General features: G+C 52.2%; 1 protein-coding gene across 1 annotated transcript in view; it reads right to left on the bottom strand.

Moving 5' to 3' along the window:
• EPHB3 (EPH receptor B3) overlaps positions 1-20,952 on the bottom strand; it is a 44,168-nt gene extending 23,216 nt beyond the window's left edge. The window contains exon 1 of the mRNA XM_042881184.1: positions 20,906-20,952. The gene's annotated coding sequence lies outside the window, so the exon portion shown is untranslated. The remainder of the gene's footprint in view (positions 1-20,905) is intronic.
• Between the last annotated feature and the right edge of the window lie 3,905 nt (positions 20,953-24,857).

The following is a 24,857-nucleotide window of genomic DNA, read 5'->3' as shown; positions in this document are numbered from 1 at the left end:
ATCCCAACCAGAGTTGCATGCACACATAGAGAGCCCTAAAGGGATGCCCAAATTCACACTCCCACCTTCCACGTAGGTGATGGTGCCAGCTCCCCTGCATGCAGTCCTGGGCCCCAGCCTGGGTACCAGAATCCTCTTGCTTTCCCCATGGCTGGAGCTGGCACACCCCTACAGTGATGGATATAGGACATGCAAAATCCCCTAAATCCCTGATGTGGGGGCATTTTGATGCTTCCAATCCCTAGGATGGTATGGAGCTACTGGATGCAGGGTGCCAGCTGGATGCATCCCCTCCAAGCAGCTTTGTCCCTGTGGCACAGCCATCTGGGCTGCTTGGAACCATCTGCAGGCAGCACAACTCCACTCCCTGCCCCAGAAACCTGCCCCAGAAACACCTGCAGCCCCAGCCTCATGCCACTGAAACTCAAACACAGAGCTGATATTGGCCTACCTGCAAAGCTGCTCCTGGGAAATGCTTGCATCTGCACCATCCCATTCAGAAACCTCTCCTGTTCTGGGACACAGAGGTCTGAGTTATCCAGTCACAGGACTTCCGAGAGGAGCACAAATTGCTTATTCACATCTGAGTAACTTAAAAATGGCTGAACCCATTTGACTTCAACTTTCCTCAAGAATTCCCCTTGGAGCCAAGCCACGCCTGGTACATTTCAGCCATGAGGAATTTACTTAAGAAAAAAATGAAAAACTAGAACAGGGATTTGGGGGCATGAGCTGGGGGAGGATGCTCGTTGAACCCCCTGCATGGGGTGGCTGGCAGTGCCCTATAAGGAAGCTGGCTCCTATCTCTCTTCATCCCCACTCCCAAACCCTCTCCCATCCCACCCACATCCACCGCCCCGCACTCTGGCAAGCTGTAGGATGCAGTTAAACACTTCAGCACTTAAAATTTCAGGTGCTAATTGCTTAGTAATGAAAACTTTAATCACAGGGCAATTAAAACCTTAAGTAGCTGTGGGAGATCCATTCCATGTCAACAAAGAGGAGTGCACTCGCTCCCCAACACCCAGCTCTGTGCCCCCACCCCATATCCAGCACCCCAAGGTGCCACCACCCCATACCAAGCAGAGGATGGATGAGGAACTGTCACCCCCTGATACAAAATCTGAATATCCGGCTAATTTCGGAGCAAGTGCCTTATATGAAAGGGTTTTGTTATTTTAAATCTCCTCCTTTCCAAATTCCCAGGATTAAAATTCTCCGCATTTATTTTAACCGCATAACATTTGCAGACAAATCACTTCTCTCCCAGTGCAAAGTTTGAAGCAGGCTCAGGATATAAAGCCCGGCCGCAATCTGCGGGGTGGAATTGCTCTCCGTTTGCTGGCACCTGCTCACAGCCACGTTTTCTGCATGGGGAAAAGACCGATGCATGCTGTGCTGGTGCTCCGGGGTGGGAACCTCGAGGGGAGGAGGTTAAGTTAAGGTGTTGCCCCCACAGCCCCTTGAGACCCCGATCCTGCTCCCACCCCACCTGGAGCATCCCTCACCCAAAGCCGGCTCAGGATGCTGTGCCTCCCGTCTCCATGGCAACCCCCATCCTTGCCGGGTTGCCATGGCTCCCCGGCCCCCAGCCGCAGCGCATCCTCAGCGCAGGGAGGACCTGACGTTTGGGGTCCCCAAGGGGATACCACCACCGAGGGATGAGCTGCGGGGCTGGGAGCTGAGGGTTGAGCTGGGGACAGGCTGAGGGCATGCTGGTGTATTGCTGACACCTTGGGAGGAAGGGGCTTTGTGACCGTGTGAGTGCTTGGGGGGCTGGCGGGGTTGGGGTCCCCAGGGAGCATCAGGGTGGTGGCATCACACTCTGGTCACCTTCACACTTTTCCAACTTCTCTCCTTCCTCCAAGGGCTTCTCTACTCAGTGCAGAGTCCTCATGGGCAAGTGACAAGGCCCTCGGATGTGGGTGCACGCTGGCAGTATGCACAGAGCATGGACGGCCACTGCCTTGTGTGCTGCTGTCCCCAGCCCAACGTCCTTTTGAAATGCTGTCCACCCCACAAAGTCACAGTGTGGGGAAATGTCAGCACGGCACTGCACCGGGGTTAAGGCTGCATTTGTCATCAGCACGAGAACCCAGAGGGCTGCGGGCGAGTGGCACTAAATAAACACTGCAACCGTGAGAAAAAGGCAGCCAGGAATAAATAGTTGAACCAAATAATAAGGCAAAGGAATAAACAAAGCCGAGACGTGCCCGGGCACGGCAAGAGCCTCCGACTTCGCACTTCCAAGCTGGGCTCTGGCCCAGCCCCGGCGCCCCGCGGGCGATGGAGGCCGTCCCGCTGGCAGCACATGGATGGGCGCACCCCTGGCTGCAGGGATCCCCCTCCCACCGCATCCCCATGGGGAGTGGGTCCAGCATCCCTCACCGTGGCCCTTCCCCTGCTGCCCGGGGTCAGGGCAAGGGACACGGGTTAAAGCAGGCAGTTATTTTAAGAGCTGCACTGGTGCTAATGGGAAAAAAAAAAAAAAAAAAAAAAAACAAAAAACAGAAAGGAAAGCAGAATGAGAGACATTAGCACATTTCCCCCAGACACACTCTCTCAGCAGTGCCCTAGTGCAGCCAGGCAGTTGGGGGAAAAAAATTCGGATAAAAGGAAAATAATGCAAATTGAACCTGGCACATTGGTCCTCCATACACTGGGAGCAGTACTATGGATTCTCAGTTGCTGGGCAGGACTTTTTCCCAATAGGAGGCTGTTGGGATGGGACTTGGTGCGTAGAGCCCCAAAACAATGTCCTGAAGGTGAACACTGGGCTGGAGCGGACAGCATGCAGACATACAGCACTCACTTGGGATATATGGGGCAGAACGCTGCGGTGCAGCAGGTGCCCTGTATCCCCTCCAGCCTCCAGCAGAGCATTCAGGAGGGGAGGTCAACCGTGTTCTCCTTTCTCCACCCCTCCCTTTCTAAGATGAAGAATTTAATTTTAGTTTTTACAACTCCTTGTAGGTGGATAAATCCCTTCCTGGCGAGTCCGAGCCCTGGAAAATCTTGTGAATCTAACGCTGGCCCTTCTGGCAGTTACCGGAGCAATTCCTGTTTCTCTCCAGCCGCACTCTGTAAAGTTTTATAGTTTCCTGGTTGGGGCTGCGAGGCCCCAGCCGTGCCGAGGAGGGTGGCGGGGGGAACGCAGGAAGCAAGGGGCCAGGTGGGGCAGCCCCGCTATGCTCAGCCGTGAGCACCATGTCCCCACGTCCCCTGCTCCAGTGGCAATGGGGCTGTGCCAACTGCCACCCACCATCCCACCTGGTGGAGATGCCACAAAGCCAGCAGCCTCCCAGTCACTGGGTTTTCCATTCTGGCCTTGCTGGTGTAGGTGCTGCTGATGGAATATGGCACCCACCTGTTGGGTTTGGGTTAGGGACAGTGGGGAGCTGCTTTGTGCATCGCTGTGGTTAAAAAGCCCAGTGGATTTTAGGTGGCGTTGGGTGAGAGGTGCGAAAAATGAATGAATAAATGACATTAGCTCCATTCATGCCTATGGTCTGCCTCTGAGTGCTGAAGTCACCACGCTCAGCTCTGGGTGATGTGCTTCCAAAAGGAATGTGAGTACAACTTGGGGACAGCTGCTGCCACACAGGGTGCCTCCTCCTTGTTGTCCCACAGCAGCACCATGGGATGTCCCCATCCTTCCAGCATCACAGCACTGGGGACACTGTGGGTCACCAGGACCTGGCTCACCTCTTGCGCCCTACCCGCAACCAGGCAGGGGTGTGGGTGTGTGTGGGGGCCATAAACTCTGCATTACCGCTAATTAAGCACTTGGCTGTCACCGAGGCTTCCCCACACGCCCGCTGCTCTGACACTTTTACTATTTGGGGAAATGGTGTCCCAGGCCTTTGATGAACTCGCTGCGAAGTTGAAAGGAGTTTGTGGCGCGGTGCCAGGGCCCTTAGCAATTGTCTGTGGGACGTGGATGGGAAATGGCCCATTTATTAAAAAAGCGATAAATCAGATCTGGGAAGCGGGAAAAGCTGACCCATGGCTGTAAGGCAGCACGGGCTGGTCCCACACCCATGGGCACCCCTTCCCAACGGGCACAAATTGGGGTCCCCCAGGGCAGCCTGCGTGTGCCCACTCCATAGGAGCCAGCACCTCCATCCCAGCCCCTATAGCCCCCACACACAGCACAGGCAGCGCCGTGCCCCTGCTCTGTGTTCCACAGCACTGAGCACTGTGCCTTAGTTCTTCCTGATGCTATTTGTGTGTGTTTGTGTGTGCATACATAGATATGTATTCATTTTATCCTCCCCGCATTGTGTTCCTCATCAATTATTCACATCTCATGAAATAGGAATGAAAACAGATTGCATGATGCTGGCCGCAGTCTTGTGGGAGGGAGATCAGCCTGAGGATTTCCCACCACAACCCTTGGGCTCGGAGTGAGACGTGTCACACTGAGCATGGCACCCACCACTGCAGGACAGGACCCCAGGAGGACAGGGCCAGGCCAGGACCTGCTGGTGGCTCTCCCTGCCGTGTGCCCACCTTCCCCACTCCACATGCTGTGGTGCTGCACTGATTTGAGCACTGCCACAGCCCCACTGCCTTGTTCCCAACTCAGCACACAGTAATCTTCCCTTTGCTCTTTTGACCATTCGCATACGTTGAATAAGAGCACTTAATTGAGCTGTCTGCACTGACACACAGGGCTTGTACTGAGTGCCTATAATTAATTTAGGACAATATCTGTGAATTATGTTGATTAGTCCAAGATGCATCATCTCACACGGGCTATGGTGGATGCCATATACCTCTGTGTGATCCATCCCCACAGCAGCAAGGTCTTCCAGCCTTCCCCATCCCAAATATATCACAGTTTTGCTAAAATGCTACCTTCTCCACATCATTAATGAGCATAATGAACCACATTGATGCCAAACCCAGACATGAATGGGCGGACCAAAGCAGTCTGCATGCAGATATCTGGGTGCATAGCCACATCTCCATGTCCTTAATGCCATTTTTTATGGAATCTTCCTACAGCCTAGGGAACGCTTGCTTGGTGGGTCTGCCTCAGCCCCACACTGAGCGCAGCAGCCTGTGCTCCATCCCTGGGATCCTGTTTGGGGCGGCCCCAGCGGCATAGGAGAGATGTTTAGGCTACAGCCGTGCTCTTCAGCCGTAGGAATTTAACCTCGCTGGTTCTGATTATGGCACAAGAAGTTCAGTTTCCAGCCCAGACCACTGTTTTCGCCTACTTAAGAGTTCTTGCACTCACCTCTGACCCCCCGGTGAGGTTTATGGCTGCACTGGCTGTCTCGTAAACCCCCGGGGCTGGGCCCAATACATAAAACCTACAGATGCCCTCAGCCTCCGTGTGCTCCCCAAGGTCCCCCAGGGCCCCCAGTGTCACCCTCTCCATTGCAGGGCCTCCCAAGGGGCACCTGGGGCAGTGCCACGTGGTGGCAAGGGGCTGGTCCTGACGCAAAGCTGATGTGACCATGGGGATAAAGTGCCCCTAACCACCTGTGTGGGACCGGGATGAATTTCCTAAGGCAGATTTCATTCAGGAAAAGTTAGTTCAGTGACATTCCCTGCTCTGCATTGCAGCCTTGGAAAGGTCTCTACTGGGATGCTGCAGTCCTCCTTTCAACCCCTAGTAGAGACCGAAGGGGCAAGCAAGAACCTTCCCAGTTTAGATGTCCCCCACCCAGCCTTACACTGCTGGGGGCAATGGAGAGGAGCAGCCCCATCACCCACCTGGCACTCTGTCCCTGTTGCCTGGGGACAAGGACAGCAGTGCCAAAGGATAGCATGGTGCCCTACATCACCTACATACACCAGCAGAGCTGAAACTCGCTGTGCACAGCCAGAATCCAAGCCACCCCTCCTCGCTTGCTGCCCCCTATCGATGCTATGGGCATGGGATGCTCTGGGGACACGGGTGGCCCTGGGGACGCTGACACTCGGACACTTCAAACAAAGCAGACTGCCTGCGAGCCGCTGGCGCCGTCCCCTGACGCACTCCTGGGTCCGAGGAGGGCTGCGAATGCTCTCCTCTCTATTTACATTACCAGGAATGCAAGAGAAAGGGGTGGGGGCTGTGGGAGGGGGGGTATCGGCTGATTGTTCCCAGGATCCCCCTGTCAGAAAGCCTCCCCGCTCCCTTAGTGTCTCTTGATATATGGCTTGCATTAGGGGATGAAAGTGAGGCATAGCTTGGGGTTTTGGCACGACAAACCCCATTAAACTCTCTCTGGGAAAACGAGTCCAAAAAGTGTTTTGGGGAGTTGAGTCACTAAGGGATCTGCGAGCAGTATTTATACACATGGGGCCCAAGACCCCGTTGGGGGAGGGCATGGGGACAGCACCCCCGGACCCTGCTGTGGCACTTAATCTTGGGCACAGCCCCCCATCCTGCTTGGAGGCTGACCCCAAATGCCTTCCACCATGTGAGTATTTAGGACAGGGGGTTCCCAGCTGGTCAGAGCCCTGGGCCAGAGCATCCCGTGGCAGATGGCACAGAGGCACTGTGGGCAACATTCAAGACGCCACTGTGTGGACGAGCCCTGGTCCCCATGCTCTGCCATCCCTTATGACCTAGGCATTTGGGGCACACCACCTGGTGCCCAGTGACACGGCACAGTGACATGGCACAGTCATGGAAGGGAGAGGGCCATCAGCCCTGGAAGATGTCCAGCACTCTTTTAATTAACCTGAACGAATCAGAGCTGAAGTTTCCGAGCCAAGCTGAAGTCTCCCTGTTAGGAGAAGCCCACAGTACCTGGCAGTAATTTAATAACTCCTATTCCGAGCTCTTTAATGGCAGTGCCATGGAATGGCTCCAAGCCCTCCGGTCTCCCTGCAATCAAGTTACCTTTACTGCTTCATGGCAATAGGAACAGAGGTGCAGTGTGAATGCCTCACCCCGGTCTTGTGGTGGTGCTCCACGTCCCGTGCTGCACATCTCCCCTCTTTCAGGAGGCTCTCCCCAAACGCAGAGCTCTGTGCACTCACTGCCACACTAATACCTTCTTTGCTATTTTTAGTCCAGCAGCCCTGTGCTGTTGGTTGCAGTGTATTTTCTTTCTTTCTTCCTTTTTCTTTCTTTCTTTCTTTCTTTCTTTCTTTTTCCCCCAGTAAACTCCAAATCTTTTTCCTTCTTTTTGCCTTCTATTCCGGGATTCTGCCTGCACCATTCCTCTTTGATCTATGACGATGCCAAGAGTGTTTTGAAACTCTAAGTATAGCACATCCCTTGAATTTCTCTTATCTAGCAAAGCAGCAATATCCTCAAAGAGCTGCGATGTGCTGCCTGTGCACCTGACACTGCACTGTGCCCAGCCTGGTCTGGGCACCTCCATACCCTACACTCTGCTGCCAGCACTGGGATGCTGCTGTCCATCTCATTTTTCACACAGGACCAAACCCCCCCCTCTTTTTTTCCTTTTCCCCAAAGAATTTTGAGTGCAGCCTCTAAATCTGCAGCCCTGAAATGATGGCACTTAGAAATGATAGTATGTAGGGCTCCAAAATAAGTGATTTTCCAACATGGACAGGTAAGCAGAAGGCTGCGTTCCATCGCTTGCAGCTCGCAAGGGCAAAGATCTGAAGGCTGCTCTTCCATTTGTCCCCAAAACGTCTAGCGCTCTGCACACAAATACCGTAACAAATTAATGTCAGATGCTTCCCTCGGTATAATTAGATGGGATTTAGAGTGGCAGAGCCAGCAAATTGCTACGATTTACATCAAGCCTCTACCCAGCATCCTGCACCGACCACTGGGTCGTCGCCACTAACAACTAATTAATTTCTTGGAGGCTGCCCTGGGCTCAGTCCTTGGGGAGGACCTTGTTGCTCCTGGGTGGCAATGGGGCACTTGGCACTGCTTGGCCCTAAGTTTTGTTCCCAAAGGTGCAGGGAGTGTTCTGGGGTTGGGGCTGTGCCAGCTCCTTGGGGTAACCATGGGGCCACAGGCTGTGTCGTGTTGGGTAGCACATACTGTGCTTCCCTTCCCAAACACACAGTGTGAATTAAAGACAAAAGGAAAAAAGCCTTCATTTTCAGGTTCTTCTTAAAGGATAAAACCCATCCAGGCTATCTAAGACATCACGGTGCTGGGCAATGTGGGTCTGCTGCAAAATGGAACCAATGCACGGCCCTGCATCTCAGGAAATGTCCCATCCAACCAACTGCGTGTTTTTCCCACAAACTCCCCTCAAGCTGTAAAGCACATCTGGAGGATTTTAGGCAGAAGGGGATTTTCCCATAAAGTTGGAGGGGAGGGCAGCAGAGGAGAAAGGCTGCCTGCATTTGGAAAAGCACAGGGACTCTGTTGCAGAGTGATGCTGAGCGGTGCAGCCCTGCAGCAAGAATGAATGAGGAACAATGTGTTGAGTAAGAGCAATCCAGGCACAGTGCTTCCCCCAGGGGTGGGCAGGTAATTGAGGGGAACCGAGCTTTAGTGACTGTTTTAGTGACATCGCTGTCTGCCTAATCCCTTGCCTCCAGAGAGGGCCATCCCTGTGGAGCCAGCCAGGAAGGGGGGATGGAGGGGATGGCATGAAGGATGGCACAGCCCAGATGGAGGAGAGCAGACGGCAGGAGAGCCTGGACAGCCATTTCTTGATGGCTCACAACACAGCAAGAGCAGTGCTCAAGGTCACCTGGGTATCTCTGCTAGAGAATGGGCCCAAGTTCGGTCCAATGGAGCATCCTTCCCCTTCCTCTGCAGCATTCTTCCTTGCCATAGGAGCAGTGGGCACCAAGTGGAACTTTAGGGCAACAAATTCAATAAGGAAGCTTAAAAAAATGCTTAAAGAATGGAAAGTACCTTGGGTTTTGGGTCTGCAGGCTGCACTTCCAGGCAGACGGGATTCTCTATACCTCTGCCCCATCTATGCTAAGGTTCAGCGCCTGCTCTTCCAGCTGATTTAAAGCAACACTCAAGTTTATAGAGAATTAGTGAGATGAAGGAACATTATTTTTCTTTATTAGGTTAAAGGGTAAGTAAATACAATCAATCTCTCCATGTATCACATGGTGTCGGCAGCTTCCCACCTCGGCCAGAAAATTGCTGGCTCCTGAGTGGATTGGGGAATGACATTCATAACTGCAAAAAACACAAACCTACGCATGTATATTTTAAAGGAAATAATGAAGGGTCACTGCATCACATCACCAATTGGTAAATTCTGAGCCCACTGAACTGTCAACCAAACCTAGGCTGTGGGGAGGAAGCTGCCCCACAGGACCTCCTCCTCCTGATTTTGGACATCGCAACTCCAGTACCCTTCAAACAACCCCAGAGCCACGGCAGCAGGGTGTGAGCTCGCAGCACCCTCGCACTGCCCCTGTGCAATGATGTCTCTTCCCTCCGAATTGTGAATGAACCAACTTTCTCCCAGAATAAATAACCATTGCATGAAAGTTATTTTAGGGCCGGTCTCCGCCGGTGGAGTTTCCGCGCCTGCCGAGGCCCATCACATTGTTTTCTGCTGCTTTCCTTGGCACGGCCCCAGCGCCAGGGTTCAGAAGTAATTGCTATAAAAGTCACATTGCTTTGAAGGGGGAGGCAGGGCCGGGGAGGAGCTGGGCTGTCAGAAGGGCTGAGGACAGTCCCAGTGGCAGCAGCGTTCCTATGATGTAGAGGTAAGGGCAGATACTATAGGGATGCCCCATAGGGTGCCTCTGGGATATCCCATAGATACCGTAGGGGTGATCCAGAGATACCTCAGGGATATCCCAGTGCTACAACCGGGATACCCCACAGATACCGCAAAGCCCTTGCAGGCTCTGTTACACCCAGGATGGAGAGGAGAAAAGAAGAAATGAGAGTCGCAGCAATCAGATTATGAACAGAGTAGTATTACACGCAGAAGAGCCCGTGGGGAATGGGCTTCCAGGGCTATTTTTGCCCAGCAAAAGTTGCAATTAATTTGCAAAGGAAGTGGCTTAGCATTAGGAAACCCTGCGGGCAGACCCCGCACCCGGGGACGAACATCGCATTATTTTCTCATTTAAAACCAATCGTGGCCGGGAGGGGAAGGTCTGGGGCTGCTCCCCCCGGGCTGGCGCTAACGGGGAGCGGGGGGGCAGGCGCGTTCGGAGGGAGAGGGAGCAGAAATTAACCTTGGAAAGCATTCAAATTAGGCAGTGTAATAAGAGAACCACTTCTCTGGGTAAATTTGTTAGGATTAGGGCTCACTGAGCTGTTGAGGAGAATTCAGCATGGCTGGGAGCCAGCACGAAATGAAGCTCCTGGCTGGGGCGGCTGCGGGAAAGTCCGGGCTAATGGGCTTTGGTTCAAACTCTGATAGGAAAAAAATCCAGGAACAAAGGCACTAATTCTTCCCAAAGCCCCCAAAATCTCAGTTTATACATTTCTGTTTATATTCGTTCATAATAGATATACACAGCTGTTCTTATCATTCATATTCAAATTCCGAGCGCATCTTTAGCATTTATTAGTCCTGCCTCAAAATGATTTAAAAAAAATGGCAGACAAAACCCAACCTGCCTCAGAGTGTGACATCGCTGTGTCCTGGTCTTCCTATCAGGACCTGTCCTCGGGGGCTGGAGAGGACCCACTGCCATGGCTGCACTCCCCAGCAGCTCAGTGGGGTTGGGGGCTTTGAGGAAAGCACTCAGAACGCCTGTGGGAAAACCACACATCGTTATCCCCTTTGCATCTTTAAACACTTACCTCTCGATCCCCCAGAGTTGCTCTTAAGGACAAATCTTGCACCATCGAGCAAAGCTAATTAGCAAAATGGGGGTGAGCAGCAGGGACACGGGCACTGCAGACGCGTCAGGTGTTGTCATCAGGTTTCAGAGTTAATCCCTACTGGAGCTGTAAATCCCAGGATGAGGCACCAGGCAGGAGCAGAAAGCTCTATGCCCTGCTGGACTGATGGGGGTGTGCTGTCACCTCTTCCCCACCAGAGGAGGATGAGGAGGGTGTCTTCAGGCAGCCTTCCTCCAGGAGTGCATACTTAGTACTGCAGGGAAACGGGATGGGACCAGGCAACGTGTGAACTCTCGGCTTGAAATTAGCTAATGGCTCCAGATGATGCCAATAGACTGCAGGGGAGGGGAGGGATGATTTATGGGGGAAGATTAAGTGGAATTATTAGGGCCGCCTTGCTGCTGAGGAGCTTCTCAGCCCCAAAAATGGGATGGTTTTCTGCAGGCACAGAGGGTGCGAGGTCAACAGCATTGTACCATGGCTCTTCCGCATCCCAGCTGTGTGCATGGCAGTGCTCGCTGACCTCACCACGTGTAACGAGTTGCTGTGGTCTCAGGCAGGAGAGATTTTCTTTGCGCTATGGGGAAGCACTCACGGTTCCCTGTTCCAGGAGCCCTGGATGTAATAAAAAGGCCTCCTCAGGCTTCAAAGCAGGAGGATTTTCATTGCTTCCTAGGCTGAGAACAAAGCACCATTGAGTGTGGCCAACGGTTGCCTCTGCCCTGCAATGTGCATCAGCCACCACACCCTGGGGGCTCCGCAGTAGGGTGTGCAGGGGGAGATGGGGTCACCCGGAGCTGGGGCACTTCAGGATGGGTTTGCCAGCCCTGATCGCCCAGCTGGGATCTGGGAAGGTGAGCAGCTTTGTAGGTGGCTCTCTGCCTGATTCTGGTTGGGTGCCACTGCTCGGCCTAGGGGCCGGTGTCACCTCCAGGCGATACCTGCAGACAAAGGGCTGCTGAAGCAGTGAGTAATGCGATTTTCAGCAGGGATTGTGTGCATGACTGTGTAAATAACACAGTCAGAGGTACCATGAAACCAGCTGTTTTCACATCAAAATGGAAATTTAATAGAGTAACAAGCAGGGCTTGCTGGGGATGCACCAGCAGCAGCTCAGCACTGGGGCACAAGCTTCTGTCCCCATTGCACCCAAAGCTCAGTGCTCACCTGGAATCATGGAGGGTCAGTCCCGGCCTCACCTGCCCCCTGCCCTGCAGTACATCAGGGATGGACAAGTAGATGGGGACACAACAGCAAAACAGAAGTCCTGTCACATCTGTGGGTACAGGGTTCCTATAGGGTCAGGCACAGGGACTGCTCCCACTGCCCTGGTGGAAAGCAAAGAGCAGAGTTGAGACCCATGCTCCCAGCCCCTCTGCCCATCATGCTGTCACCGCACAGTCAGTTCCAGGTAACAGGAGGCCATCACATTGTATGAAGCCTGAGGCAGGAAAGTTGACATGGAAAGGGAAAAAAAAAAAAAAAAAAGGAGAAAAAGAAAAGAAAGTATATCAAAGGAAATGATCTGCACAGCTCACTGCCAAATCTGCCTGGCGGTGCTTCCGCTCCAGACCCCTTCCAGGTGGCAGTGGTGCAGTTCTGTGCACAGGAAGCTGCTGCTGCCCTGCTCAGGAGCCAGAACTTTTTTTCTGGAGATGATGATCACCTGCTCCAGCCCCATACCTCCCCCCTTGCGCAGCTTCAGTGCAACGTGCTCCAGGCACCTGGCTGAGGCCAAAACCTCAGAGAGAGCAGTGCTGATTTGCAGTGCACAAAGGAGATCTGTGTCTGGAAAGAAGCAGAGGAGTAAGGCATGGTAAACCTGGCTATCTGCTCATGAGCACAACAATGGGATATCTGTTACACCAAACCAAGCTCTAGTGACCCAGTGCTGCCATGTCCCCATGTGCATGGAAGCTGTCTGGGAGCACAGAGCCAAAATTCCCATTAAAGGTCGGGAAGCCCCGTTCCCATCTCCCCCTTTCCTGTGGGCTTTGCAGGATGCTAGTGGGAAGGAAACCCTGGCCCTGCAGAATGACAGAGGAGGTCCTGGGCTTTTGGCTCATCTGTAAAACCTCCACTCCATTCTCCTCCCTGTGTTCTCACACCAAGTTTACAACTTCTATCTCCAAACCACCCCGGGGCTCATCTTGGCTGGAGTCCAAGCTGTATGGGGCAGGGGAAGCCCCAACAGCCTTCAGGGCCCCCACACTGCTCACCCTGGGTCTTGCATCTTCTGCACGGTTGGAATGACCAACGTGGGGAAGGATGCTGCAGCACTGCTTTCCTGTTGCCCCCAACAGTGACCTGACAATTCCCCTTGCACAGCACCATGAGGAGCTGCTCCACCTCTACAATGTTTCCAAACCCCAAATAACTCTTAAACCCTGCTGCTGTAGGGTTTAATCCAGCCTGCCCAGCTCACAGCATTCCCAGCGCTTCCAGCCACCTGGTATCCAGCTGTCCCCATCCCAGTGAGGACATGATGTTCTGAGATAGGTTTGCCTCTCCAGGGGCTTTTCTTGGTGTTTCCCCCTGAGCAGCCCAACGGAAGCAACATGCAGGGACTGGTGGGGATGCGTGGCCGTACCTCGGCACGCAGCACACCGCCGTGCCTGCAGGAAACATATGTCACTGGTTAAACAGATTGTGAAAGCTTCAATCGCTTCCTTATGGCACGCCAGCAGCTCTGGCCCCGCACTCCTCTCCTGCACGGTGCGGGATGTCGGTGTCCTGAGGAGATAGGATGGCCCCAGCAGGAACTGGGAAAAGTCATCTGAGAGGAGTGCCCTCAAAGCCTTTTGGGGCCAGGACCATCCCCCCCTTGTCTCCTGCTCCCAACTCCCATCCCCAAAATTTACCAACACTTGAAAATATTTGATGCTTCCCTGTAAAAACACACACGTTAAAAACCCGTTGGAGCCTGAATTATGTTTTTAAGATGTTGCTCAATTTGTAAGCATCATAAAAATCTGAAATAAGTTATCTTGGAAATAACCGCAGGGAAATTACAAACCCGAGCCCAATGTAGCACACAGCTTGCCTTGCATCTAACCCAGCCAACGACCCATGGGGCTTTTGGGGACAGTATTTTGGCCATTGAATGGGCCATAACCTCAGGCAGCTTTATGGCCATCATTACGCATCTCAGCGGGTTCCCAGCCCAGAAAGGTGTTAACGAAGGCCGACCCAGCCGGCTTTGGTGGAGCCGCTGGCAAGGAATCAGAGAGCCCAGGTCTGTTCTGTTGCCAGGTTATCAGTGGATCCATCAAGTGGTGCCTGCGAGACGCCAAATCTCTCAGCTCCCCCATATGGATGCCATCCACGCTGAGCCATTTCCTGCCTAATCGCTATCAGCCCCTTACCTCGCTCCCCACTCTTCATGGAGTAACTCCACAAATGTTTTACAACAGGTAAAAATGCACCAAGCACGTACCCCATGTCACAAAGCCTCCCAAGGGTTGGGAACCATCCAGGCAACAAATGGGACACGCGGGATGGTGACCTCGAGATCCTTCACACCCTGCATCCCTGACCCTGCACACTGCCCTGGGGGTGAGGTAGGTCTCACGGGCATCCACACAAGGGGGACAGGACCCAAACAACCCCCCTGGCCAAGGTGCGCCTTATTTACCCCAGCGCATGCAGAGAGGAGGTTACCTTGTGAAGGTTTCTGTGTCTGATAGCCTGGGATTGTTTTGGCTTTCATGTGGTCTCTAATGAAAGGGAGTCTGGAACAGATGCAGATTTGAAAGAAAAGAGGAGGAGGAGGAAATTTCTTAGCATAGGGTTTCGGTTCCCCTGCCTATAAACAGTGCTGACAGCGAGAGGCGGCAGTGATAAACGCTGAGATAAGATCCCAGCTAGACAGGTAACGCGGTGCCAGAACTCTGCCTGCAAGTCGCCAGCGAGGCTCCAGCCTGGGCAGGGCACAGTGCAGGGTGTTGGGGCTGGGACCCCACGATGGAGGTGGGGACCCCACTGGGAGATAGTGCCTTGGGGCCCATTGCCCTGCCTGGGCTCCTCGAGTGCCTGCTGCTTCCTCCGTATCCTAAAACCCATTTTGCTTCCTCTGCTGATGAGCTGTCACATACTCTTAGAGTTAAATGTCTTCACAAGTGCTCGCTGGTTGGGGAAACACTTCCTTCTCTTTAAAGATTCATGGGTATTGGTGTTGGAGATAACGCAGCATTTTCCCCCCTTTTTTTTTTGTGGTCAGAAGTCACCACGTGGTGGGATTGTTTTTGATAACAATAAATAGTGCCACGGCCCTGGGATCATTCCATCAGCACTGCAATTTCCCTGGGCTGCGGCACGGGGAGAGTAAATCCCAGTGCCTCGAAGAAGAAGCATGAATGGCTTGACGCAGGAGTGGTGCATATAAATTGTGCAGAACTTTATAAGGGCCGCAGAAATACAGCACAAACCTTACACAACCATGAGCATGATTCACGGGCAGGAAGCAGCATCCATCACCCGGCGGGTGGAGCAGTTTCTGCACAGCATGGCTGTGTTCGGATCTTATCGCGTGGCGTGACGTGACCTGCCCACACTACAGCAGGCTATAGGAGCACTGAGGATGCTTTCCAACTGGCTGCAGCTCTCAGGGACAGCAGAGAGCCCCATTGTTTCCAGGTGATAACAACGAAGCGTTTCTACAAAGGAAAATGCCAAAAAAATAAAAAGAAAAGAGTAAAAATGGCAGCGGGCTGCCCAGCACAAAGCTGCTGGAGTTCAAAGGGAAACACCCAAAGCTCCGGCAGCTCTCGACCCGGTTGCTAACAAAGAGCTGGCGATGGAAATTGCTTTCACTCCAGCAGATGCGTGGACGTGGCTCTTTTTGAGGCTGCCAGGATGGGATCGGCAGTTGGAGATGAAGGTTTTCGTGAGAAGCTGGATTCTAAAAAGCGTAAATTAACCGAGATGTGCCCCAGTTCCTGAAAGGAGCTACATGCCTCTGATCTACCAGGACGCTTTCTCCCATCGTCAGAACAGTGAAGTAAGGGGAACTACTTGACATAATGTGTTTGGGGTTTCAAAGCCCTTTGACAAGGTCCCTTACGAGAGGCTATTAAGGAAATTAAACATTTGTAGAGCAAATGGAGAAAAGTAAGTTGAAGCGTTGGAGACAAAGAGAGAAAACAACTTGTGTTAATAACGACCGCCTTCCAGAGGGCTGCGGTACTAAAGGGAGCCTCCCCGAGTTTTTGTGCTCAAACCACTGGTTAAAGGGATGCATTAATGATTTGGAAAAGGAGAATGAAAAATGTCATGAGAAAATCTGGCAGAGGACCCAAATTACATGGAGTATTCAGAACAAGAGAAGACTACAGGGAACTTCAAAAGGACCGAGGAGAGCTTGATGAATGGGCCAGTCAATGGCAGATGAAATCCAAAGTAGACAAATGCAGAGCCATGCACGCTGCGAGGAACAATCCCAACTAATTCAAACAAAATGTGAAAACGCATAAGGAGCAGGATAGATAAGCAGTGGGAATGCTGCAGTGCCAATACCTCGACTGACATTCTGCCACCACCGCCACCAACACTGCGCCCGGCCCAGCTCCTTTGCCTTGAGCCTCTGCTTGTATGGCACTACACTGAGCCCTGCTGTGCCCAGCAGGAACATGGGAAAAGGACCCAGCATGGGCAGTTATGAAGACTGAGAAAGTCCCCAAGACCAAGCATCTCCTCCAGTGCAACTGCAGAGCAAAACCCTGATTTGAGGTCTGAGAATCCCACATCTCTGTCTGGGGATTCACCATCCCCGGGCTGCTGGCTGGGAAGCCCCAGGCAGTGCCAACCCCCAGCGGAACACACTGGTTTGTGCTGTGGGTCACCTCCTCTGGGAAGGATGCTGCTCATAGAGGGATTGCATTGCTCCCCAGATCCTTGCACAAGATGGGAAGAGCTGGGCTGCACTCTGTCAGCATTAACAGACGCTTTGGAAACTATCAGCATCTTCAGTGCCTTCCTGGAGGATGCAGATATTGGGGGCAGTGGTATGAAGGGGGTGCTCTGAGGTAGATGCCAGCAGCCCCATGGGGTTCTTTTGGCTTTCATTCTTGAAAGAATTGAGATACAAAGGAGAAGTCTCTGCTACAGACAGGGGACAGAGGCCATAAGGCCAAACCAAGCATGGCACAGCCAGGAGACAAAGGTAGCAGTGCCAAGGAGGCAGAACTTGGGAAAGGACCCATCGGTGCCACAGGAACATGAGCAGAGTTACCTAAAGAGCCCAGCTGGGCTCCCCTGGCCACTCCTGGCTCTGCTGTTTCCCACTTTTCCGCATACAAATCCAATATTTATTTCCAACAAGTGGCTGGCGGGGGGTAGAGGAAGGAAAGACACTTATTGAATAATTGCGCAACCCTCAAGAAAAGCCATAAATTACCCTGCTCTACCTGTCACTATAATTTCCAGCCAAAGTCCTAATGAATCTTTCCCAACAATAGTGTAAGGACAGGTCTGAAAATGTATTGAACCAGCTAAGCACTTGGGTAAGCAAAGCAGAGGCATTAATAACAGCCACGAGACACCACACACCGCAATGGGGACCGAGCATCCCAGGCCACCTCTGCTCAGAGCGGAGCTGCTGGAGAGGTCACTGCCCTGCTGTTATCCGAAGCCTTAACTGTTCCAAATTTCTCAGTAATTATAGGGAGGAAAACCCAGCAGCAGAAAGCCATTGCTAATGGAAACTGCGGAGGTACTGCTCTGTATGGGCAGGAGAGAGGCAACAGCTTTGCTGGAGGCTGTCCCATAGTTTCGGTCCATAAAGCAAGAGTAAGAGAGGTTTGTTGAGAAGTGAACCACGTCTCACCTCCAGGTTTCAGTCCAGCATGGAGTAGATAAAAGCACAGGCAATTTTTCACAATAACAAAACACTGTACAAAAAGAACTTCTGCAGACTTCTTCTCCAAGAGGCGTTTCTGTTCACAGTTCAAACACATTTTTTTGCCTTTTTCCCATCAAATACCTCCATCAGTCAGCATAACAGAAGGTCAGACACCACCTAGGAGGTGGCAGTGGGGTGTCCAAGTCCCAGCTCTAGCTGGGTTTCCCATGGATTGTGCTCCACATCAAGACCTTTCTCCTACAGAACTTCAGTGAATAACAACATCTTTACCTAACTCTGACGTTATGCGAGATCTGGGAGCCCCAGAGTTGCACTCAGTAGGATACAGGCAGGACCCTGAGGGTGCCCAGTTGGCTGCTCCAGATCAGGCCCGCAGCCCCCAACACACCACATGTTTTCGCTCCTTATTTCGCTCTGTGCTTCAGATGCTGTTCCCACCGTAAGGTTTTACTGCTGCACCATCTGCACTCAGCCCTCTGCTGCGTATCGCGAGATGCCATCTACAAACAGGCAGAGAGGCTCTCTCTGGGTCTTACAGGGCTCCCACTACCCTGACATCCGAGCACTCCTCAAACGTTAATGGATTTAAGCCCACAAATGCTGGTTGAGGCAGGGAAGGACTATTCCTCCTGCTTACACAGGGTGAACATGGAGCAGCAGTTAAGTGGTTTGCCTGAATTCACAGCATGTTCTGTAGCATAGCACGCATGGGGAGGTGGGTTCCCACCTCCTGGATTAGTGTCCTAATGCTGAACACTCCGTGCCCTCCCAGTTCCCACAAACAGCATTCCTATGAGGAGATCCCAGAGGCTGTACCCACCCAGTGCCACCAGCAGGGCCATCCCCACCATCAGCATCACATCACCCTGGAACCAGAAAATTAACGCTTCACCCAGGCTTGGTATGACAGCTCCATTTTGGTTTGACAAACTAAACGTTTGACTTCACGAATGTCAAAGTATTTCCATCAGAAACATCGACAGCAGAGCCTGATATTTCTTAATCTTTTTTGTTGTTGCTGTTGCCATTCAGTGAACATCTTCTATATTTCTACTTAGTCTTGATTTGAGAGGGAAAGCACACTGCAATTTTTGACTGGTGTGAATGTTTATGTGTTTTTAACCAATTTGGGGAGCTGGTCCTGCTGGGGGGTGGCAACCCCATGCAGCCCTGCCATGAACCCTCTGATCCATGTTGCTTCCCAAGGCCATATATCCCACACGGTGCCAGAGCTCAGCACCACGCTCGGCCCACGGGGCCATGCTGGACTGTACCACCTCCCACACACCAGTGAGAAAAGTAGATGACAACAGCACGTAGCACGTGGAAATCTATAGTCAGCCACATTTTGATACAGTCCCCAAAGTACCTAATTATGCAGCTCAGACTTCTCCCTGCTCCTCACTCCAGTGATAGCTCACCCTGAATCTTTATCAGGCCTCCAGGCTGTGCAGACATAAAGGAGACATTTGCTTCTCCCATTTTCCCAACAGGACACGAGAGCATGGGCAGAAAGTAATGTCAGGGGCAAGGTGCAACACCCCCATCCACATCTGGTCCTGGTGGGTGGCTGGAGGGGGAACAAGCAGCTGTAACAGCACAGGAACATGCTCTGAGGGGGTCTTACAGGGATTTGGGAAAGGTAGAGCTTGCTTGAAAATTGCAGCAGAGCAAGATCTAATTGCCAAGGTGAACAGGCTCCAACAAGCAAAGGGTGAGCACTTGATGGATGAGGTGCTGACCGAGATGTGAGCTTTACCCATGCAGCCCATATAAGCTGACGCAGAGAGGGGCTGAGCATTTGGGGTAGGAGTATGCACCCCATGGAGCATCACAACCATGTGAGCGGATGCAAAGGGACCACCAGCACCAGTGGTTTCCCCGCAGTGAGTCCAGGATGTGTGATGGAGCAGTAGCTCCACTTGGAATCACTGGGGTGGGAAAATGCAACTAAGATCCTCCAGCCCAACCGCTGACCTGCCACCGCCATGCTCTCCAAATCCCTGATGGAGAACCCCAGCAAGGAGCCCTGCCCTGTACCAAGGGCAGCCACAGCTCAGCCTGTCGGTTCCTACCACTCACATTGCCTTGCCCACAGTATGTCCAAATCCTTGAGGTGCTGGTTGTGGTTAGGAACTGGCCACGTACCCAGAGGGGCAGCCAAAGGCTGCTCTGAGGCAGCAGGCACAGGTGGATATCTGCTTGGAAAACCAGAGCCAGCTGCGAGGAAATAAATAAAAGCAGCCAGCTCTGAAACTCAGCCAGCCCAGGGACACATTAACCACACAGCCAGGAGAGTTGTGAAGTGGCTGTGCAGATCGGACAGCTTAGGAGATGGATGAACGCCGCGGCTGGGAGAATTTGTCAGTGTTTAAATTAAACGAGGATGGACGCGGAGGCACTCCAGCTTCGGCAGGAACACCTGGGACCATCCCCATCGCGGGGCTGAGGATGGCAGAGCCCGCTGCTCCCTGAGGGCACATCCCCCAATGGGGCAGGCACGGCTCATGGCAGAGAGGGAGGAAAACTTCTAACAATTATTATTTGCAAACATATCATTCAGCCAGCCCCGTTTCTAGGTTACACAGCTGACAATTTTGTAATGCAGAAAGGAAAAGATCAAAACCAGCCGACATGTCAAGCAACATAAGACACAGAAGACAAAACACAGGGAAAAAAGGCTGTTTTTCAAAGGGGAAGGAGAAGGAAGACATTAAACCGTGGGGCGCCCTGAGATCTCCACCAGACCCAGAGCTGTTTCCCTCTCTGCTGGGTACAGTGACAGTGATTTGGAAGGGATTTGGAACGCCCTTCTTGTGGCTGAGTGAGCGTCTGCTGTGTGGGGCAACAGCGGGAGGAGTGGGGGGCAATAAACCCCAAAACACAAAGATTAAATTGGCATTTTTTAGCATAGGTTGCAAGGAGAGCCCCAACAGACTGCCAGGACCAATGGCAGCCGAAGGGTAGGAATGGAGCGCTGATAAAACATTTTGGGGAATATGTATGGCTTATAGACATGAGGGAAAAGAAATGCTAGTGAGACAGAAGGATGATAATAAATGAGAAAGGGGCTGGGAGGGATGAAGAGCTCTGGAATGGCTGTTGCTGAATTGCTTTTTTAAATTGCTCTTTAAGGCGATAACTAAAGAGAAGAGGCATGGTCAATTAGGAAGTAATGAAGACCTTGTAAATACACTTACTGATAAAAAGCACGTAGGGGAGCGCTCGGCAAACCCAGCGCACGCAAAGCAGCCGGGCAGAGCAGCATACGCTGCGGGTTATTAAGGGAATTCACTAACGAACTTGTGAGACACCACCACTTAAAAACTCACCAACAGAATGAAATCGCAGTTGGATTGATTCAGCGCTGGCAGAACAAATCAACAGGGGGCTCAGGGGGCTGCAAGAGAGGAAATAAATACAAAGCAAAATTAACATGACGTGTGGTAACCAGGAAATTCTTCTCCTCCATCAGGCAAAGAATGGCACAAGAATTGGAGACTAAGGGAAAGGTGGAACAACTGGCACAGATGACCCAGAGAGGTGGCGGATGCCCCATCCCTGGAGAAGCTCAAGGTCAGTTTGGACAGGGCTCTGAGCAGCTGATGGAGCTATAGGTGTCCCTGTTCATTGCAGGGTGGTTGGACCAGATGTCCTTTAATGGGCCCTTCCAACTCAAACAGCCCCACGGGTGGCTGCTATCTAGAAGAGCTGTCAGAGCTCTGCAGCTGGGCACCACTGCTTCTCATCCATCCAATGGAAACTGACACTGTGTGAACTTTCCCAGATAAACCCAAATTATTTCAATTTTTAAATCCAAACAACTCCAATTCTACCTTTTTGCCCATGCAAAGAGCTGGGGATGCTCTCCTCTGCTCCCTTAGCAGGGCAGTGCTGGAGGCTGAGAGCACAAACCCTAGAGAGGGGTGTGAGAGTTTAAATACAGAGAGCCACCATGCTTCATTTTACACTACACCACAGAAATCAGGCCATACAAAGAAATCAGCATCCACCAGGTGATCATCTCCCCTCAGCAGGGATTTGTTACCAGCTTCTTTGGCTTCGTGCAGAGCAGCCCCTGCTCAGACACACACTGTGCATCCATTTAGGGTAGGATTTTGCTTTAAGGATGAGCAGAAACTGAGCTGATGGTTACAGAAATAGAGGAGGAGAGAAAAAAAGCCAGTTGAAGAAACATTTCCTAAGGAGTCTCAATTAACTAATTAACTGAGTGTCTTCTTACACCAGCCCTTCCCTCGCAGATTCAGAGCCACCCATTTGCAGAGGGTACGCACACTAACTCTTAACGTATCATAGTGGTAATTATATACCTACAGCTGCTGTCAGTGGATTGCCCTCCAATAAGCAGCCTTCCTCCTTTCCTCTGGGGCTGTCAGTGCTGCTTTCTCACTGTTCGGAATCACATTACCCACAGTCAGGCTTACAGAGGGAGAGCAGTGCAAGCACAGGACCCATCCACCATCCCCTTTCCTCTGCTACCTGTTGCTTGGTTTCCCCTTCTGCCTTTTTTTATAGGCTCACCTTTCCCAGCCCACCTGCTCTGATGGGGACCAGCTGTCCCACATGTGCTGGGATGCTGACCCGGGTGCCACCACCTTTTCACTCCTCCCACCCTAACCCAGCAGCACCTGGCTCAGCTCCCTGCTGGGCACACCTGGGATATATTCTCCTTGCTCCCACCTCCAGCCATAGGCATTGCAGCTATCCAGCACTGCTCCCTCCTAGGATTCATGGCCACGGGATGTGCTCCTGCACCCAAAATGCCCCCACAGAGCCCTCAGTTGCTGGTTTAAATTCCCAGCCCCTTCTCGTATTACAAAGTAACTACGGTGCTCCTGCGCTCCTCTAAGCTTAAACACCTTTTATTCTCATTAAAGGGGTCCGTGCCTCTCTCCCGCTTCTCTATCTCCCAGTTAAAAGCTAATTAATGGCTGTTGACTTTCCTAGCAGATGTTCTCGCTTCAGCGCCGGTAGGAACTGCTGTGATTTGTGACCCGTGGGGTTGGGATGGGGCGGAGGAGGGAGCCGTGCCCAGCCGGCCCTGCACCGCGCCGGAGAGAACGCGGCTGCCTGTGAGAGCGGCACCGCTTGTTTTTCTTGGAAAGAAGCAAAATCCTCAGATAGGGGTAAAATCCTGATTCCACAGAAAATTAAGCAGTGTGGATTTCAGTCAGGTCTGGTCAGAGGTTTATTTCCCCTCGTACGAGAAACCTCTCATAAATCACTGCTCTCTCCAAGGGTTTTTCAAAGCGGTGATGCAAAACAGAACTGCACTGTCCACAGAAGGCTCACTGGCCCTGAAGTGTGCTGGGGAAGTGGGAAGAGGCAGGCAGCCATCTCCATAGCCCAACCTCCCTGTACTGCCTCTGCTGCCCCTCCTGCATGGGATATGCCAGCAAAGGGCGAGTGGGGGTGAGGAAGGGTGCTGGGGAAGACAGGTGACAGTGAGATGTTGGCACACCGTGTGCCCGATGGCAGGGACGTGACAGCTGTTTTCACTGATTGGGTTCCCTCTCCATGGCACTACCAGGTGGCAATTGTTGGGTACAGGCATCCCAGTGGGCATGAGTGTGCTGGTGGGTGCGGGCATCCCAATGGGCTTGGGTATTGTAATGTGCATGGGCATCCCAATGGGTATGGGTGGCCTGGTGGCCATGGGTAACCCAATGGCTTTGGTTATCTCAGTGGGTATAGGTATCCTGGGGGCATGGGCATCCTAATGGGTACAGATGTGCTGGTGGCCAAAGGAATCCTGATGGCCATGAGCATCCCAATGAGTACAGGTATCCTGGTGGGCACAGACAGCTCCAGGGTGGGGCTGATGCTGCCTTTGCTCCACCAGAACCATGCTGAAGTGCCCTGGGGACACGGAGGTACAAAGTCCCTGCCATCAGGGTGTGTGTTGAAGATAGTTGTACAAAAATGCTTCCAAAATCACTACCAAGTAGCGACGCTCCTGACCTAACAGCCATGCAAATCCCTCTGATGATTACAGTGACTTCCTAATATCGACAGAAACCTCTGTGCTAATGAAATGCACCGAAGTTAAGCAGCCGTGGAAATGCTGATGTAAAGGAGAAAGGGCACTAATGGAAACTCAAATCCCCAGAACTAAAGGGCCGTGCTGGGAGGGCAGGAATGGGTCTCCCTGTGCCCCCATCCCAGGGTGCTGGTGGGACCTTCCCAGCATTCCACCGGGGAAGAAATGGGTTTTGGCCTTTGATTCCAGTGCTGCCAAAATGCTGTTCTGTCCCAGGGCTGGAGGACAGTGCTACTGGTGGGCTGCAATGTATTGACACAGGCACATCTGCCCGTGGTGCTGCCTGGCCTTGATAGAGCACTTCCCATCCAGCTGCAGTAGAAAATGGGATTTCAGCTTTTACTTTTCATGGTAAATGTTTCTGATTCTGCTGGCTGATGTGCTCACCTCTCAAGTTAATAGACAATAAGCAAAGAGGTGTCATTCTTGTTAAGGAGACAGAGAAGGCTCCATTGAAATGCAACGCACAGGGCGATGGAAGTCGGGTTGCTGTGCCATCCATCTCCCCTGTGGGATGCAAGAGGCATCACTGCATCCCCAAAATACAGCACTGTAGGGGCTTAAAACCCACAGACCTGCCAGTTTAGACTGCTTTGGCATTTTGTCTTTGGATTGAAAGGCAGAATTCGTAGGGAGGGGGCAGCAGCTGGATGCATCCTAATGAACCCAGAGGATCCAATTCCTAGCAAAGCCTGCAATAGTGCATCCGTCTGGTGACATGGTGCTTCAAAAGTTAATTCTGATTGGTTCGGCTATGAGCCTTGTCACAGAAAGCATTGGGAAGGGTTCTTCTAAGACCTCCAATTAATTATCTCGGAGAGGGAATGACCAGCATCCAAATTAAGGTTTCAGGTGTGAACAAGTGCCTCTTGGCTGCACGGGTCTGGGAGGGGATTTGGACAGGCCACTTCATGGTAGGTTTGTTTGAGACCTGGAAATCTTTGAGTCCTCACAGCAGATTGATGCATACTACTGTGCTTCCAGATCCCTGTCTGATGGGGAAAAGCAGGCAGTACCCGCTGCTCTGTCCTGCTGCAGCCTCTCTGAAATCCCCATGCCGAGCACCGCTGGGGCTGCTCCACTGTATTAATGGGATATTAACAAGGGAACCAAGCACAGAAACGTCTGGACACAAAGTTAATTAACTAAAAAGTGAAGTTTCTAGAGGAAGTTACATAAACATCTGGGGAAAAGGATAAACACACAGAATATTTCCAAGAGAA

Source organism: Lagopus leucura, unplaced genomic scaffold (assembly GCF_019238085.1).
Source record: "Lagopus leucura isolate 7727_CA_CO unplaced genomic scaffold, USGS_WTPT01 Super-Scaffold_100029, whole genome shotgun sequence".
Classification (NCBI taxonomy): Eukaryota; Metazoa; Chordata; class Aves; order Galliformes; family Phasianidae; genus Lagopus; species Lagopus leucura.
Note: the sequence above shows the minus strand (reverse complement) of the source record. Positions and strands in the feature narration are given on the sequence as shown.